Source organism: Cynocephalus volans, chromosome 11 (genome assembly GCF_027409185.1).
Source record: "Cynocephalus volans isolate mCynVol1 chromosome 11, mCynVol1.pri, whole genome shotgun sequence".
Classification (NCBI taxonomy): Eukaryota; Metazoa; Chordata; class Mammalia; order Dermoptera; family Cynocephalidae; genus Cynocephalus; species Cynocephalus volans.
Window position 1 is genome coordinate 100693674 of NC_084470.1, and position 16887 is coordinate 100710560.

The window sequence follows — 16887 nt, forward strand, 5'->3', positions numbered from 1 at the left end:
ACAAACCAAACACCAGCAACAGACCCAGAGGAATAGCAGATTTATGAAATGCCTAACAGAGAATTCAGAATAATCCTCTTGAGGATGTTCAGAGAGTCACAAGAAAATACAGATACAAAATTAAATGATAATCTGGAAAACAATCCAGGAGCAGAATGAGAAACTTGACAAAAATCAATTAAAAAAAAAAAATAGAAATTCTGGAAACAAAGAATACATTATCTGAACTGAAAAACTCAATGGAAAGCTCCAAAAGCAGACTTGACCAAACAGAGGAAAGAATCAGTGAGGTGGAAGATAAAACATAGGAAATTATCAAATCAGAGGAGCAAAAAAGAAAAAAGAATAAGAAAAAATGAAACAGAAATACAGCAAACATGGGACTCCCTCGAGCAAAATAACCTCTGCATAATTGGCATACCTGAAGGAGAAGAAAAAGGAAGAGATATAGAAAGCATATTCAAGGAAATAATGGCTGAAAATTTCCCAAGTATGGAGAAAAATGACAGTATCCAGGTACAGGAAGCTTGGAGGTAACCAATGAAATTCAATGCAAGGAATAACACCCCGAGTCACATAATCAAATTATCAAAAACCAAATATGAAGAAAGGATACTGAAAGCAGCAAGAGAAAAGACACGCATAACATTCAACAGAGTCCCGATACATCTCTCAGCAGATTTCTCAGTAGTTACCCTACAGGCCAGAAGAGAATGGGATGATATATTCACAGCACTGAAGGAAAAAGACTGTCAGCCAAGAACTCTCTATCCAGCAAAACTAACCTTTGAATATGAAAGAGAAATAAAGTCTTCCCCAGACAAAGGTAAGGGAATTCACCAACACTAGACCTGCCTTACAAGAAATGCTAAAGGGAGTTCTTCAATTTGAAAGAAGACAATGCTAAGGAGCAGCAAGAAAACACCTGAAGGTACATAATTCATGAGTAAAGTAAACCCGCAGACGACCTCAGAGTAAATACTCCAATGTCCTGGAGTATTTTAAGGGGGATAAATAAACTGCTTACATCTTTAGTATGAAGACTAAAGGACAAACCTAACAAGATACTAACATATACAACAGCCATATAAGAGAAAGGCAATATTAAAAGATGTAACTTGAAACATCAAAATGTCAAAAAGTGGGAGGGAATGATACCAAAGCAAACAGTTGGCTTTGGTTCTTTCCTTTTTCTTATACATCAAAGTTAAGGTGTTATTAGTCTAAAATAAACTGTTATAACTATAACATGGTTTTTGTAAGCCTCACAGTAACCATAACACAAAAACTTGTTAAAAAAATTTAAAAAGCAAGAAATCCATATATTCCTAGAACAAACTACTCAATCACAAAGACAGTAAGAGCAGAAAAAATAAAAAGGATTAACAAAACAACCAGAAAGAAGTAACAAAATGACAGCAACCAGTCCCTATATATCACTAACAACTTTAAATGTAAATGGATTAAATACCCCAACTAAAAGACACAGTGGTTGAATGGATTATAAAACAAGGCCCAACAATACGCTATATATACAGCAAGACCTATCAGGAGAAATAGACTCCAACACCATAATAGTTGGGGGCCTTAAGATCCCACCTTCACCAAAGGACAGATCATCCAGACAGAAAATTAACCAGGAAACATCAGAAGTAATCTCTACTACAGGCCTGTTGGACCTAACAGACATATATAGAACATCTCATCCAACCGCTGCAGAATACACACTCTTCTCAACAGCACATGGACCACTTTCTAGAATAGGTCGAAAAATAAGCCTCAACAAATTTTAAAAGACTGAAGTATCAACTACCTTGTCCAACCACAATGGAATAAAACTAGAAATCAACAACAAAAGGGACACTAGAAACCATGCAAATACATGTAAATTAAACAACATGCTCCTAAACTACAAATGGGTCAAAGAAGAAATCAAAAGGGAAATTAAAACATTCCAAGGGATAAGTGAAAATGAAAACACAACACGCCAGTTTATATGGGATACAGCAAAAGCAGTTCTAAGAGGGAAATTTGTAGCAATAAATGCCCACATCTGAGATTTAAAAAACAATACAACATATTGATGAAAAAGAGCTGGTTTTTTGAAAAGATAAAAACAATTAATAAACCTTTAGTTAGACTGATGAAAAAAAGAAGACTCAAAGTCAGAAATGAAAAAGACATTACAACTGATACCACAGAAATACAAAGGATCATAAAAGACTATTACAAACAACTATATAAGTGCACACTGGAAAACCTAGAAGAAACAGCTGCATTCCTGGACACTTACAACTTACCAAGGTTGAAACATGAAGAACTAGAAAACCTAAACAGAACACTAACAAGTAACGAGATTGACACAGTAATAAAAATTCTCTCAATGAAGAAAAGCCCAGGACCAAACAGCTTCACTGCTGAATTCTACTAAACTTTTAAAGAAGATTTAATCCCAATCCTTCTCAAACTACTCCAAAAGACTGAAGAGGAGGAAATACTTCCACACGCATTCTACGAGGCCAACATTATTAACCTTATACCAAAACCAGAAAAAGATACAACAAAAAAAAGAAAACTACAGACCAATATCCCTAATGAACACAGATGCGAAGACCCTCAACAAAAACATTAGCAAACAGGATCCAACAACACATTAAAAAGATCACACACCATGATCAAGTGGGGTTCATCCCAAGGATGCAAGGATGGTTCAACATATGCAAATCAATAAACATGATACATCTCATGAACAGAATGAAGGACAAAAACCACATGATCATTTCAGTACATGCAAAAAAGGGATTTAATAAAATTCAACACCCCTCTATGATAAAAACACTCAACAAACTAGGTATAGAAGGAATGTACCTCAATACAATATAGAACACATTGGATAAACCCATAACTAATACCATGCTGAATGGACAAAAATTGAGGCTTTTCCTAAAGATCTGGAACAAGACAAGGATGCCCACTTTCCCCACTCTTATTCAACATAGTACTGGAAGTTTTAGCCAGTGCAAGAAGGCAAAAGAAAGTAATAAAGGGCATCCAAATCATTGAGGTAGTCAAACTATACGTATTTGCAGATGACATGATCATACACACAGAAAATCTTAAAGACTCCACCAAAAAATTACTAGAACTAGTAAACAAATTCAATAAAGTGGCAGGATACAAAATCAACACACAAAACTCAATAGCCTTCCTATACGCCAATAACAAAACAGCTAAAAAAGAAACCAAAACAGTAATCCCATTCATAACAGCTACCAAACAAATGAAATACCTAGGAGTAAATTTAACCAAAGAGGTCAAAGACCTCTACAATGAAAACTATAAAACACTGGTGAAAAAAACTGAACAGGACACAAATACATGGAAAGATACCCCATGTTCATGGGTCAGAAGAATTAACATCATCAAAATGTCCATATTACCCAAAGCAATCTGTACATTCAACACAATCCCTATCAAAATACCAAAGGCATTCTTTGCAGAAATGCAAAAAACAATCTTAAAATTTGTATGGAACCACAAAAGAGCCCACATAGCTAACGCAATCTTGAATAAAAAGAACAAAGTTGGAGGCATCACACTTCCTGACTTCAAAATACACTATAAAGCAATAGGAACCAAAACACCATGGTACTGGCATAAAAACAGACAAACTGACCAACGGAACAAAATAGAGAGCCCAGAAGTAAACCCACGCACTTACATCCAACGGATTTTCAGCAAAGGTGCCAAGAATATACAGTGGAGAAGGACAGCCTGTTCAATAAATGGTGCTGGGAAAACTGGCTATCTACATGCAGGAGATTGAAACTACACCCCTGTCTCTCACCATACACAAAAATCGACTCAAAATGGATTAAAGACCTAAACTTAAGACCCAAAACTATGTAACTACTAAAAGAAAACACAGGAGGAACGCTACATGAAACAAGAATGGGCAGTGCTTTTCTGAACAAGACTAGAAAGGCACAGTCAACTAAAGCAAAAGCAGACAAATGGCGCTACATCAAACTAAGAAGCTAGTGCACAGCAGGGGACATTACCAACAGAGTGAGACAACCTACAGAATGAGAGAAAGTGTTCAGAAACTTCACAACAGACAAAAGGCTATTACACAGAATATACAAGGAACTCAAACAACTCAACAACAAAAAACCAAATAACCCAATTAAAAAATAGGCAAAGGACCTGAATAGACATTTCTCAAAAGATGACATACTAATGGCCAACAAGCACAAATGCTCAAAATCACTAATCACCAGGGAAGTACAAATTATGACCACAATGATACATCATCTCACCCCAGTTAGAACGGCCATTATCAACCAGACAGAAAGTAACAAACGCTGGCAAGGATGTGGAGAAAAGGGAAGCCTCCTACATTGTTGGTGGGAATTAAAATTGGTATAGCCACCGTAGAAGACAGTTTGGAGGTTCCTCAGAGAACTAAAAACAGATCTACCTTATGACCCAGCTATCCTACTACTGGGTATGTACCCAAAGGAAATGAAATCGATAGACCAAAAAGGCACCTGCGTTCGCATGTTCATCGCAACATTACTCACAATAGCCAAGAAATGGAATCAACCTAAATAGCCATCAACAAATGAATGAATTAAAAACCCATGCTATATATACATAATGGAATACTATTCAGCTATAAAAAGAAATAACATCCTATCATTTGCAGCAACATGGATGGAACTGGAGACCAGCATGTTAAGTGAAATAAGTCAGGCACAGAAAGACAAATCGCATCGTCTCACTCATAAGCAGAATCCAAAAAAAAAAAAAGTGGTTCTTATACAAGTAGAGATTAACAGAGGCTGGAACTGGGGGTGGAGGGGAGAAAGGGGAACTAAAGGATACAAAACTATGCTATCTTCCCTAAGTGACTCATTGTGCAGTATATGCATGTATTGAAACAACACACTGTACCCCCCACAAAAATATAAATTAAAAAATAATAAAAAGACAAATAACCCAATTTAAAAATGGACAGGAAAGCCAAATAACATTTTTCAAAAGAAGACATAAAAATGGCCAATAGGTATATGAAAAAGTCCTCAACATCACTAATCATCAGGGAAATGCAAATCAAAACCACACTGAGATATCATCTCACTATTATCAAAAAGACAGAAAATAACAAATACTGGCAAGAATGTGGAGAAAGGGGAACTCTTATAATACACTGTTGGTAGAATTGTATAGAGGATTCCTTAAAGCAAATGTACTTCACAGGGTCTGGTTTTCCAAAGCCTTGCAGTTTCAAATATTGTCCTTGCGGAGGACAGGAAATTTTCCTCAGCCTAGAAAGTCTCTGGTGTAAGATAAAGATTTGTGGCACAGCAAGGTTGCTGTCTCAAGGACAGACTAGTTACTGATTGTTATATAAAGATACTGAGAAATTGCTGTAAGAAGGGAATGTTTGCTAGATCAAGCTTTTGTTGGTGGATCACTTCATTGTCTAATGAAATGTCATCTGACTTGTTTCACTGAAAGTTACCAGCCTATATTGTTAAACTATAACCCCACTTATGTTCTCTTCCTGTAACTTCCTGGTCTGGAAAATAAATGCAGGAAGAGAACGCCAATTTGGGGTTCATTTCCCAAGGAAGGGATGCCTCTCGCTTGAGGGTTCTGGGGAAGTTCACCACTTCGGGGCTTCTCACTGCTCAGAAGAGATGGGCTTTGAGTAATCCTTTGCGGCTTTGTCCCCCAGTGGCCTGCACCACCATGCCCAAGATTTGGAACCAACCTAAATGTCCACTGACAGATGACTGGATAAAGAAAATGTAGTATATACACACAATAGAATACTACACAGCCATAAAAAAGAACAAACTTTTGCCATTTGTAGCATAATGGATGAATTTGGAGAAAATTATGTTAAGTGAAATAAGCCAGGCACAGCAAGAGAAAAACCACATGTTCTCACTCATATGTAGGAGCTAAAAAAAAAAAAACAAAAACAAAAACAAAAACAAAAAACAAATTCAGAAGTTGTACTGTTAAAAGGAGAGAGAAAAACTGGTTACTAGAGGTGGGAAGGGGAGGGGAGAGGTTGGTTAATGGATACAAAATTACAGCTAGATATAAAAAATAAGTTCTGTATTGGCATACAGTGAGCCCAGGAATCTATAATTAACAATCATTTCCTGCATGTTATCAAATGACTAGGAGAGATCAAATATTCACATCAGAAAGAAATGTTTCAGTTTGGCAGTGATGAATATGCTAACTAACTGATTAGATCATCACACATACGCATGTATTGAAACATAACTCTGTATCACATAAATATGTACAATCAATATGTTTCAGCAAAAAATTAATTTTAAAAAGAACAATTACACAAAGAAAGAGCATTACAAGAAAGGAGGACATCAAGGAAAATGGGAAATAAAATTAATCATATGGGTTGAGCCAGATCAGAAAATTCAAGGCCTCATCTCAAACTACTGCAATAATTCCTCAGCTGGTCTCTCCATTTCTGCCCCCCCCAACAATCTACCTTCCATGTGACTACCAAAGCAATCTCATCTTGTTAGTCATCTGTGACTAACAACAGGGACTTGGAATAGTCATCTGTGTAAAATCCTTCAATGGCTCCCACTACCAACAGGATAAAATCCAAGCTCCTTAGCTACAGCACACGGGGCCCAACCTACTTCCCCTGGCTTCCACCCAAATAATTTTTAGAATAACTAAAGCTTCGGATAGAAGGCTATCAAACTCCTTATTACCCCCTGCCACGTCAGATTACCCCCTCCCCTAGGCTGCGTAGTGAACACTCTCCTGCTTTTTCACAATCATCTCAAACATCACTTTCCTTTCTCTTCCTGATTCCCCTGGCCATTCAATCCCAGCCTTCTCCAATTCCACAGAGCTGCCCATTTTCTCCTTTGTCTTCTCACCATACATTGCATTTCTACTATGGTACCCATAACACATTATTCCATTTACATGCCTGTCTCCCTCTACCACAAGAACCACGTCTAGCACACTGCTTGCCAAACAGCAGTGTTTCTAAAATTATTAACAAAAAAATTTTATTCTCTACCCTAATCACCACCTTCAGACTCCAGAATGAGAAATGAGGTTCCCTTCCAGTTTGTTTTCTTTAACTGAGTAGATTCTATGAGCCAAATGGGACTTTAATAAATTTAGTTAAAACTCCACACTCCCTTCCCAATCAAATGGCTTGTCCAGTTTCTTCCTGAAAAAAAAAAATGGGAAGCACACAAAATCATCAAGGCAGGCCATTCCTTTTTCCAATTACTCAGTTAGAAAGTTCTTCCTCAAGCAAAACCATAAGCTGCCGCCATTTAATTTCCACTCACAGTATATCTGGTCTACCAGAGAACAAGATCATAAGAGAGCACCTGGGACATAAGCAAATACTCAGAAAAAATTTCCTAAATTAATTAGTAAGATCTAAAAAGAATCCTAAACTGGGGAAACCGTTTTCAAAATTACAAAGCAGTGGGAATGTAAAATAGTGCGGCCCCTGTGGAAAACAGTTTGGGGATTCCTAAAAACATTGAACAAAGAAGTGTGTGTACACCAATATTCACTGAAGCATAATTTACAATAGCCAAAAGGTAAAAGCAACCCAACAATAGATAAGCAAAATGTGATATACAAAAGAATACCATTCAGCCATAAAAAGGAAATGAAGTTCTGATACATGCCACAACATGGATAAATCTTGAAAACATTATGCTCAGTCAAATTATCCAGACACAAAATGACAAATACTGTCTGATTCTACTTATATGAAATATCTAGAATAGGCAAATTCGTGGAGACAGAAAATAGGTTAGAGGTTACCAGGGGCCAGAAAGACAAGAAAATGGGGAGTTATTGCTTAGTGAGTACAAAGTTTCTGTTTGGGGTGATGGAAAAGTTTCAGAAATAGTGGTGAGGGTGGTACAACAGCGAATATAATGCCACAGAACCGTACACTTAAAAATGCTTAAATAGCATATATTGTTTTATATATTTTACCACGATGAAAAGAAATTTAGAAAATAGAAAAAGTAAGAACAAAACAAAAACATTCAAAGAGTGAATATCTTAGGCTTTGCACCCCATATGGTTTCTGTCACAATTACTCAAATCCATCACTGTCATGCAAAACAGCTATTGACAATATGGAAGTGAAGGGTGTACTTGTGTTCCAATAAAACTTTATGGTCGTTGAAAAAAATTAAACGGCAAAGCATTTATAAAACTTTATTGAAAAAGTGCTCTTTTAGTCAAAAACATACTACAGATGGGAGTTATAATATTTTGGAAATGTCTAAATCCTTTTGAATAAGACTTTTATTACAGGATATACGAATGTGGAGAGAAGGTTCCACCTAATCGTTAGGAGCAAAATACTTTCACACATTCAAATTCCCAACTCGTTTAATTCCTTCCTTTTCCCCAAAACACCAACCCTTAGCTCAAATACCTTAAGCAAACACATTAGGATTTGGCCCATTATAATAATGAAGCACAACTACAAGCGCTGAAGGACTGGTTTTGGCAGCCAGAGATCTACAACAAAGAGAAGGCATCTTCGGTCACAGAACACACTGGAAACCAAGTACAATGTTTCTCACAACACTACTTTTAGTTTAACTTATTTATCCAGATGTCTTATCCTTTTTATATGCTTTTTACATTATTATCTACTTCATCAGACACAAGCAATTTTTAAAAAAATGAATACTGCAAATGTAAACTCACAAAACCTACATTCTCACCTTTAAGTAATTCATGACGCCAATATTTTTCATCCGGTCAGCAAAGGTATTGAAAGTCTCCACGTTGCTCTTGGGATGATAAAATAGAATTTCACTTCCAAGCTTCCAAATAATCTGTCAAAGCAGAAATTAGTACCAAAATGTAAAATCCTTGCCTAAAACAATTTCTGCCTAAGAAAGTTAGGCAGGCAGTTAAGATACATATTGAACATGAAATTTTTAATAGTATACGAGGAAGAATATTGAAGTCAGGAAACTCGGGTTCTAGTAACACTGCCTTCTCACTGGCCTCAGTCACATCTTATCCTCTGCAAAATGAGGGAAACAAACTAGATGTTTCCTGAGATCCCATCAAGCTCTACAACTCTTGGCCGTACTTATTCTATATTTAGAATGCCAACTTAATAATATCAACTTTAAATTAAAGAGAACTTTAAATCAACTATTTCTATGAACATAAACACTGGATGTTTGGTATAACGAAAACACTCATCTTCCCAACTCAGAAAGAGGTCAAAATTTCATTTGCAGAAGGCCAAACTGTAGTATTGGGGAGCTTAAAGAAAACTTAGAGAGTATCTATCAGAGTTGTTCTCAAGCTTGGTTGTATGTGAGAATTACCTGGGACACCTGTTAAAACAAATATTCTAAGTATTCAGATTTTGATTCAGTAGGACTGGGATGGAGTACAGGAATCACTATTCTCAACAAAAGCCCTACGTGATTCAATTAGAGCCAAATAAGCACCCGTAAACCACTGCCAATTCCGTAATTTTACAGAACAAAATCTGGACAAAAAGAGCTTGTGCCTTGTCCAATGTTTTATAGATGTATATAACTTTCGTCCATAAAGTTTTTCTTTCAGATTTTTTTTTTCTTTTGGCTCTATTAGATAATGAATTGATGCAATAGTTATTGCACTAATTAGTAAAAGCTATCTGAGATATTCATGTGGATAAACTTTTATTGAGCAAATTTAACATATAAATTTAATTTATATGCCAGACAATGTTTTATCCATGCCCTGTGAAATTTACATTCTGTGTGAAGAGACAGACCACGAAACATAATAATTAAATTGATAAGTGTTTTGGGAAAATAGAGCAGGGTAAGGAGATCAGAAATGCCAGCAGGAAAATGAGTGAAAGGGGAGCAGTGCAGTTGAAATTTTAAATAATTAAGGTAGGCCTCACTGAAGAGCGTCCTTGAAAGAGGGTAGCCATAGTGACAGCTGGAGATCTTTCCAAGTAAAGGAAATAGCTAAGGCAAAGGCAATCAGGCAGCAATACACCTGGCCTGCTCAAGTAAGAGCAAGAAGGCCAATAAGGCTAGAGAAGAAAAAGCAAGTGGCAGAGTAACAGGAAATGAGGTTAGAAAGGTCGAAGGGGAGAATGAGCACATCATGTAAGAACCTGTAGGCAATGATAAGGACTCTGGCTTTTACTGAGTGAAATGGGAAGCCATTAGTGTTTTCAGCAGGAGTGACATGATCTGACTAATGTTTTAAAAGGTTCACTCTGCATCATCAGTCATTAGGGAAATGCAAATCACAACCAGGATGAGATACCACTTCACAACCACTAGGACAGCTATAATAAAAAAGACATTAATAAATCTGGCAAGAATAGAGAGAAATTGGGACCCTCAAATATTGCTGGTGAGAATATAAAATGGTGTAGTCACTTTGGAAAACAGTCTGGCAGCTCCTCAAGATGTTAAAAATGAGTTACCACATGACCCAGCAATTCCACTCCTAGATATATACCCAAGAGAAATTAGAACAAATGTCCACATAAAAAACTTGTGCACAAATGTCCACAGAAGCATTACTCATAATAACCAAAAAGTGGAAACAACCCAAATGTGACAACTGATGAATGGAATGTGTATACCCATACAATGTGGGATATCCATATAATGACATATCATTTGCCAATAAAAAGGAATGGAGTATTAATACATGCTACAACATGAATAAACCTTGAAAACATTACACAAACTAAAGAAGCCATTCACAAAAAGCCACAAAATGTATGATTCCACTTACATGAAATGTCCAGAAGACAAAGGAGATGAGTGGCTGCCAGGGGCTGGCGGTTGGAGGAAGGAACAGGGAAAGTCTGAAAAGGGTACAGAGTATGTGTTTTTTGTGGGGGACAAAATGTTCTCAATTTAGACTGTGGTAATGGTTGCACAATATTGTGGATATTTTTTTAAAAACATTGAATTGTACAATTTAGATGAGAAGTCTCGGTATAACTGAAAAAAATAAAAAAGGATCACTGTGGCTAGAGAAAGAGAATAACTTTTCAAGGAGTTTTGCTGAAAGGGACAGTGGAAAAATGAGACAGCCTGTGGAGGAAGTGGGGGTCAAGAGGTGATTTTAAGATAGAATAAACATCTTTGTATGATGACAGCAAACTTCCTATAGAGAGGGGAAATAATGACACAGGGAAAGAAGGAAGAATTATTGGAATGAATGAATGAATACTGGGGAATCCGAGAATTCAAACTATTTTTATCTCCTTTAAAATGATAAGTAAAAAGGAGTGTACAAAAAATGACCCAATACGAACTCCCCACCCAGAATAACTTTTAGTAGCTTTTAGTATAATCAATTTGAGATCCTGTAGATGCTATTGTGGGTGGAGCTGAAGGCAGAAACTCTCAGGAATCTGTCATTTCTTCCAGCAGTTTCACACTTTGTTTACCTCAGGTGCAGCCTGCTTTTTGTAGCTATCTGAATCTTCCAAAGTCTGAAAATAACTGTGCATGTACTCTGCAGCTTTCTGCCACTGGTGCTTCAGTAGAGCTTCTTGGATAAAATTTAAACATGCAGCACTTGACCGGTGCACTCACTGGCTGAGTGCCGGTCACGAAAAAACGATAAACATGCAGCACTTGTTGTCTGAGCAAAAATCCTTCTTCTTTTTTCCTCCAGTCACTATAAAGATGAAAGAGAAGAGCCTTTACCTACAGTGACTCCGATTCAACGACTCGAAAAACTGACTTCTGATGAGCAGAAGCTTTAACAAGTAGAACAGTAGGTATTACTGGACCCAGCCCATCCCCAGTATAAAGCCAACTTCACTTGAAACAGACTCTTCCACACTATTATCAACTACTTTTAGCAAATTTTAAAAAATGTATAGTTTGATGTTCTTGGGCTACCAGAGTCACCAGATCCTTCAGATCTGATTCAATCACCCTTTCATCCTCGCACTAAACAATTTGGGGAGAATGTCTCAAAGAGGATCCCAAAAGCACATCCCAGGTATTTATAACAGGTAAAAATCACCAGGGTCATCCTAGGCAAGTATGGTCTTCATTACCCACCTATATTCTGAAAAACTCAAGTGGGCTTTCATTTTTTAAGGACCAAGTTCCTAGTAATTCAATGATACTAAATGCAAATGAAATTAAAGTTATAGATATTAGCACTCATATTTCTAAAGTGTTGGCAATTCTCATGTTAAGAACATTCGGGCTTGTTACAGCCCCATTACATAAGTGACTGGTTGCACTGCTACCTCCTTTTCCCTTCACACCCAGCTACCAGACCCCTCTAGGGCAGTAGGCTTCTAGTTAGGTATCCTTACTCCTACAAGCACACAAAGACCAACGGGTATACTATGCAAAGATACTTTCAAAACTATTAACTTGCAGATCTTTCCCTTCCTTACATACTCTTTCCTAAAATTAATCTCTTAGAGAGCTGTCTATAGTCAAGGCTTCTCAATCAGAATCACAACACATTACCTGAAGGTGTACATACAAGGTGTTGAAAAAGTGAATGACTAACATCTCTTTTTGCAATTCTTTGCTTATCCAAATTGCAGAATGACTTAATTTTTTATAATAGATCACTATGTAATCTTTTCATGAATAATTCAGAAGGAGTTCAAAGACCTGATACACTGCTATAATTAAACACCATTCACTGCCATCTACTTACTTATGTGACTAAGGTTCCTCAGAATGTATGAAAGTTAAAACAAAATATACTAAACTTGATGCTAAATCTTTTTTCATTCTGGAAGTATATAACAGTCATCCACAGGTATATAAAGTAATTTGGAAAAAGTGATTATTTTACTACGATAAAGAAACAGATAAGAATGTACTGTTTTGGGTTTTTGGCAGCTGGCCAGTGTGGGGATCACAACCCTTGACCTCTTCGTGTTATCAACACCATCCTCTAAACAACTGAGCTAACTAGCCAGCCGCCTTAATACTTAAGATTTAATGAAACTTTTAACACGTGTTATTTTGATCACCTGTGTACAACTCAACCCCAAAGAAAATAACACTTAAAAACTTATAGAATATTAACAATAACAAAAAAACACATACCAATGTAGACACATACTTTATTGTAAGAAGTATAATAGAAAAAGGAATATAAAATTTCCATCTATTACAAGCTTTTTCATAATTTCTTAACGTAGATAATGCAAGGTATTACATCCCTATGTTTAGATTCTACCAGATATATTTTTAAAAGTAATATAAGCCTGGCCTTTTAGCTCAGTTGGTTAGTTTATGATGCTTATAACACCAAGGGCCAGGATTTCAATTCCCGTACCAGCCAGTCATCAAAAAAAAAAACCAAAAGAAAAGTAATATAATTTCACTTAAAAATGCTGGAAATTATATCTCTTGCAACTACTAAACTTACAATAAAATTTTTAGATGGCACCAGCAAACTGTACAAGGAACTACACAATTTTTCAGAAAAACAAAATAGGGAATATGTAAGTGAAAAAGGTTGAAGACCACTACTCCAGATGAGTGCTTCTCAGACTTTTTTAATGTACATACAAATCACCCGAGGATCCTGACCCTTGCTACTCAGTATGGTCCTGGAACCAGCAGAATCATTATCATCTGGAACTGATTTGAATGCAGAATACCATGCCCCAGCGAGCCCTCGAAATCAGAAGCTGTCTTTAACAAGATCTATACCCAAGTTGCCTCGGATCAGGCAGCTAGTCCAGGAAACTGACAAAACACCTCTTCCTTAAGACACCCTTTACTTATCTAAAGGAGGACTGTTCTCAGGACAATCCCCCATCTACCTCTGAAAATTTCATGGCTCAGACTAAAAATCAACTTTAGACAACTATACCTAACTCCTTGGGAAATTCACCTTCTGTCTTCCAACTTAGCCAAATTATCTCAGGAAAATCTCTCCTCTCATTTCATTCTTTAGTGAGCAAAGACAATCTTACTTGTTGCCAATAATTTTAAGAATAGTAATTGTCAAGTGAAATAAATTTTTACATAGAATGAGATACAATAAAGAACAGGTGTCATCAACTTAACTTATAATACCACTGAAAGAATCTGGCAACTTGGTTGATCTGTCAATAAATACCTCTTCGGCACTACTGTGTGCCAAGCACTACGAGGGGTCTTCAAAAAGTTCACAGAAAGATTTGTACCATCTTTTAATTCTATTTTCCACCATCTTTTTGAAATACCCTCATATTACGGGTACTCAGCATCCAGCTTCATGCCAGACTGGCCCCGTCTTCAAAGTTTTTATTCTAAGGAACACACCCTTCAAAACCCCAAAAGATATCTACCAGCATAAAAAAATAATTGTTAAGGCAATTTTGTTCTCCTATTACAGTTAGTTACTACTACAATGTCAATATTACTTGCTAGTATTTCCTCATTGCAGACAGAATTTGGGGTTTAACAGGCAATCCACAAAACAAGAAACACTTCTAGGCATATGGTCTTAAACCTAATTGCTTTGCAGATGGACTCAAGCTCTCTATAGAACTTTGGTGACAGAAACAGGCCCAGGTAGGTATGGCTACACTAGCAGGAAATTTAGATTACTAGTTCCCTACAAAGGGTGAGGTAGCACTCCCTCTAAAGTACCATTCTTCCAAACCTGGCTTAAGCCATGTGCATTAATCTAGCAAAAATAAAAAGAAGAGAAAGGAACTATTATTTTTTAACACTCACTATGCATAAGGCTCTATGCCAGACACTTTACATATACTGCCTCATTTTTTTTAAATATGAAAGTACTTCAAAAAGTTTGTGGAAAGATTTGTATTATCTTTTAATTCTATTTTTCCACGAACTTTCTGAAGTGCCCTCATATGTCTCAGTGGTTAAAAGTGTAGGCTTTAAGATCAGATAAACCTGGGTTTGACTCCTGACACTACCACTTGAGTTTAACTTCTTTGAAATTTAGTTTCCTCATATCTACAATGCCTAGCACATAGATCTACCTAAGATTAATTTACTGAGATCACTAAATGAGATGACACCCAGATTAAAAGGAAAAAATAAGAGCTAAATCCTAGGAGCCAAAGAATCTCCGTCAAGAGGAAAGAAGCCTGGACTAAAGAAAGAGCAATAAGAGAAGTGCTGGTTCAAATGGATTCCCAAGACCACACCATCCAACATTCCAGCATACTAATAACTGCTTCTTTTATATTTTTTTACAGGGAATTTACCCCTTGGAAAACTTGCTTGTATTTACATTACATAAAAATGGAGGGAAATGCTCTGTTTGAAACCTGATAGAGTTTGGATGTGTGGTCCCCACCAAAACTCATGGGGAAATCTGATCCCCAATGGGGCAGTGCTGAAAGCTGTTCGAGTCATGGGGGTGGATCCGTCATGCTCTCTCTGGGGGAGAAGGGGTAGTGACTAAGTCATTGCTCTGATAGTTCCTGTGAGAGCTGGTTGTTTAAAAGACCTTGGCACGCCCCCCCCCCCTGCTTCCTCTCACCACGTGATCTGCTTGTACCTGCCAGCTGCTGCCATTTTCCACCATGAGTAGAAGCAGCCTGAGGCCTGTGCCAGATGCGGCTGTCCCAGAATCGTAAGCCAAATAAACCTCTGTTTTTTATAAATTACTCAGTCTCAGGTACTTCTGTTATAGGAACACCAACAGACTAATATAAAACCTATCACACAATCAATTCTATTAGGAATTATTTCAATGCAATTTAACAGAAACTTCTTGAACACTTCCTAGGTATGAGCTCCTCAATGACAGAGACAGCATCTTCTTTATCTATGATCCCCCAATATTCAGCCAATGACATAAACACTCAGTAAGTATTGCTGAAAAAAATGTTTATCTTCCATAATACAGGCTATTATTAATTCAAAAGCAAAGAATTCTAAAAGAAAACAGAATCTATTTCTTATTTCTTTTTTGCTTACAGCCTAAAAAAAATAATTCACATATCCCTATCTTGAAAATTGAACCAGCCTGGTTATTCATTTTGTATCCATACTGAATCTTATCACCTCCTTGCATTAAAGTTACAATGGTTCTATGATATTTTACTTACCTACAGTTTCTATACGCTTTTGAAGCCAAGGAATATGCATTCCTGTACCAGAGAGCACAGACGTTTCCACTTGCTCATCCTCTGTCACAGGCCTCGTCAATTCTTCACTGAGATCACTCATATCTTTACTAAACTAAGAATGTCAGTTACTTTCCGTACATCTTAATCCACAGGCTTCTGAGCTGTACAAAAAAAAAAGCCATCTTTTTATCTAATAAATATTCTATCAACAAAATTTACTGCACCTGGTAGCTCTTAAAGTTAAAAAATTTAATTATGTCAGCAACAGACAAAATCAATGATCCATTCAAAAATAAAGACAAGATATCGCCCCTCTAATTCAAAAAAAAAAAACAAAACTTCAAGTCTAAAGGAAAAAACAACAAAATGCATAGTAAGAAAACAATATAAGTACAATAAGAATAATAATAGTAGCTAATATTTACTGAGCCCTTACCACACATCAGGCGTATAAATAATCTAGTTTAATCCCCACAGCAATCCTGAGGGAGGTACTATTATTTTCTTCCATGTTCATGTTGAAAAAACTGACAGTTAGTGAAATTATGTAACCTGCCCAATGTCGCAAAAAAGGTGAGGACAACATCGTAGGAAGCAGAACACCAAAGTACCTGGTATGACTAGAATCTGGGGGGCGGGGGTGGAGCAGGGGGCGGAAGGCAGGCAGAGGTGCCGGCGGGAAACGACACCTAGAAAAAAAGGCATGTGCCGGGCTGAGCTCAGACTTCACTCTCAAGATGCTCAGGTCCCCTCTCCCCCAT

The 16887-nt window shown here is 36.9% G+C and overlaps 1 pseudogene; it reads right to left on the reverse strand.

The window, feature by feature from the left end:
* LOC134390165 (TATA box-binding protein-associated factor RNA polymerase I subunit A-like) overlaps positions 1-16226 on the reverse strand; it is a 33055-nt pseudogene extending 16829 nt beyond the window's left edge.
* Positions 16227-16887: the final 661 nt, after the last annotated feature.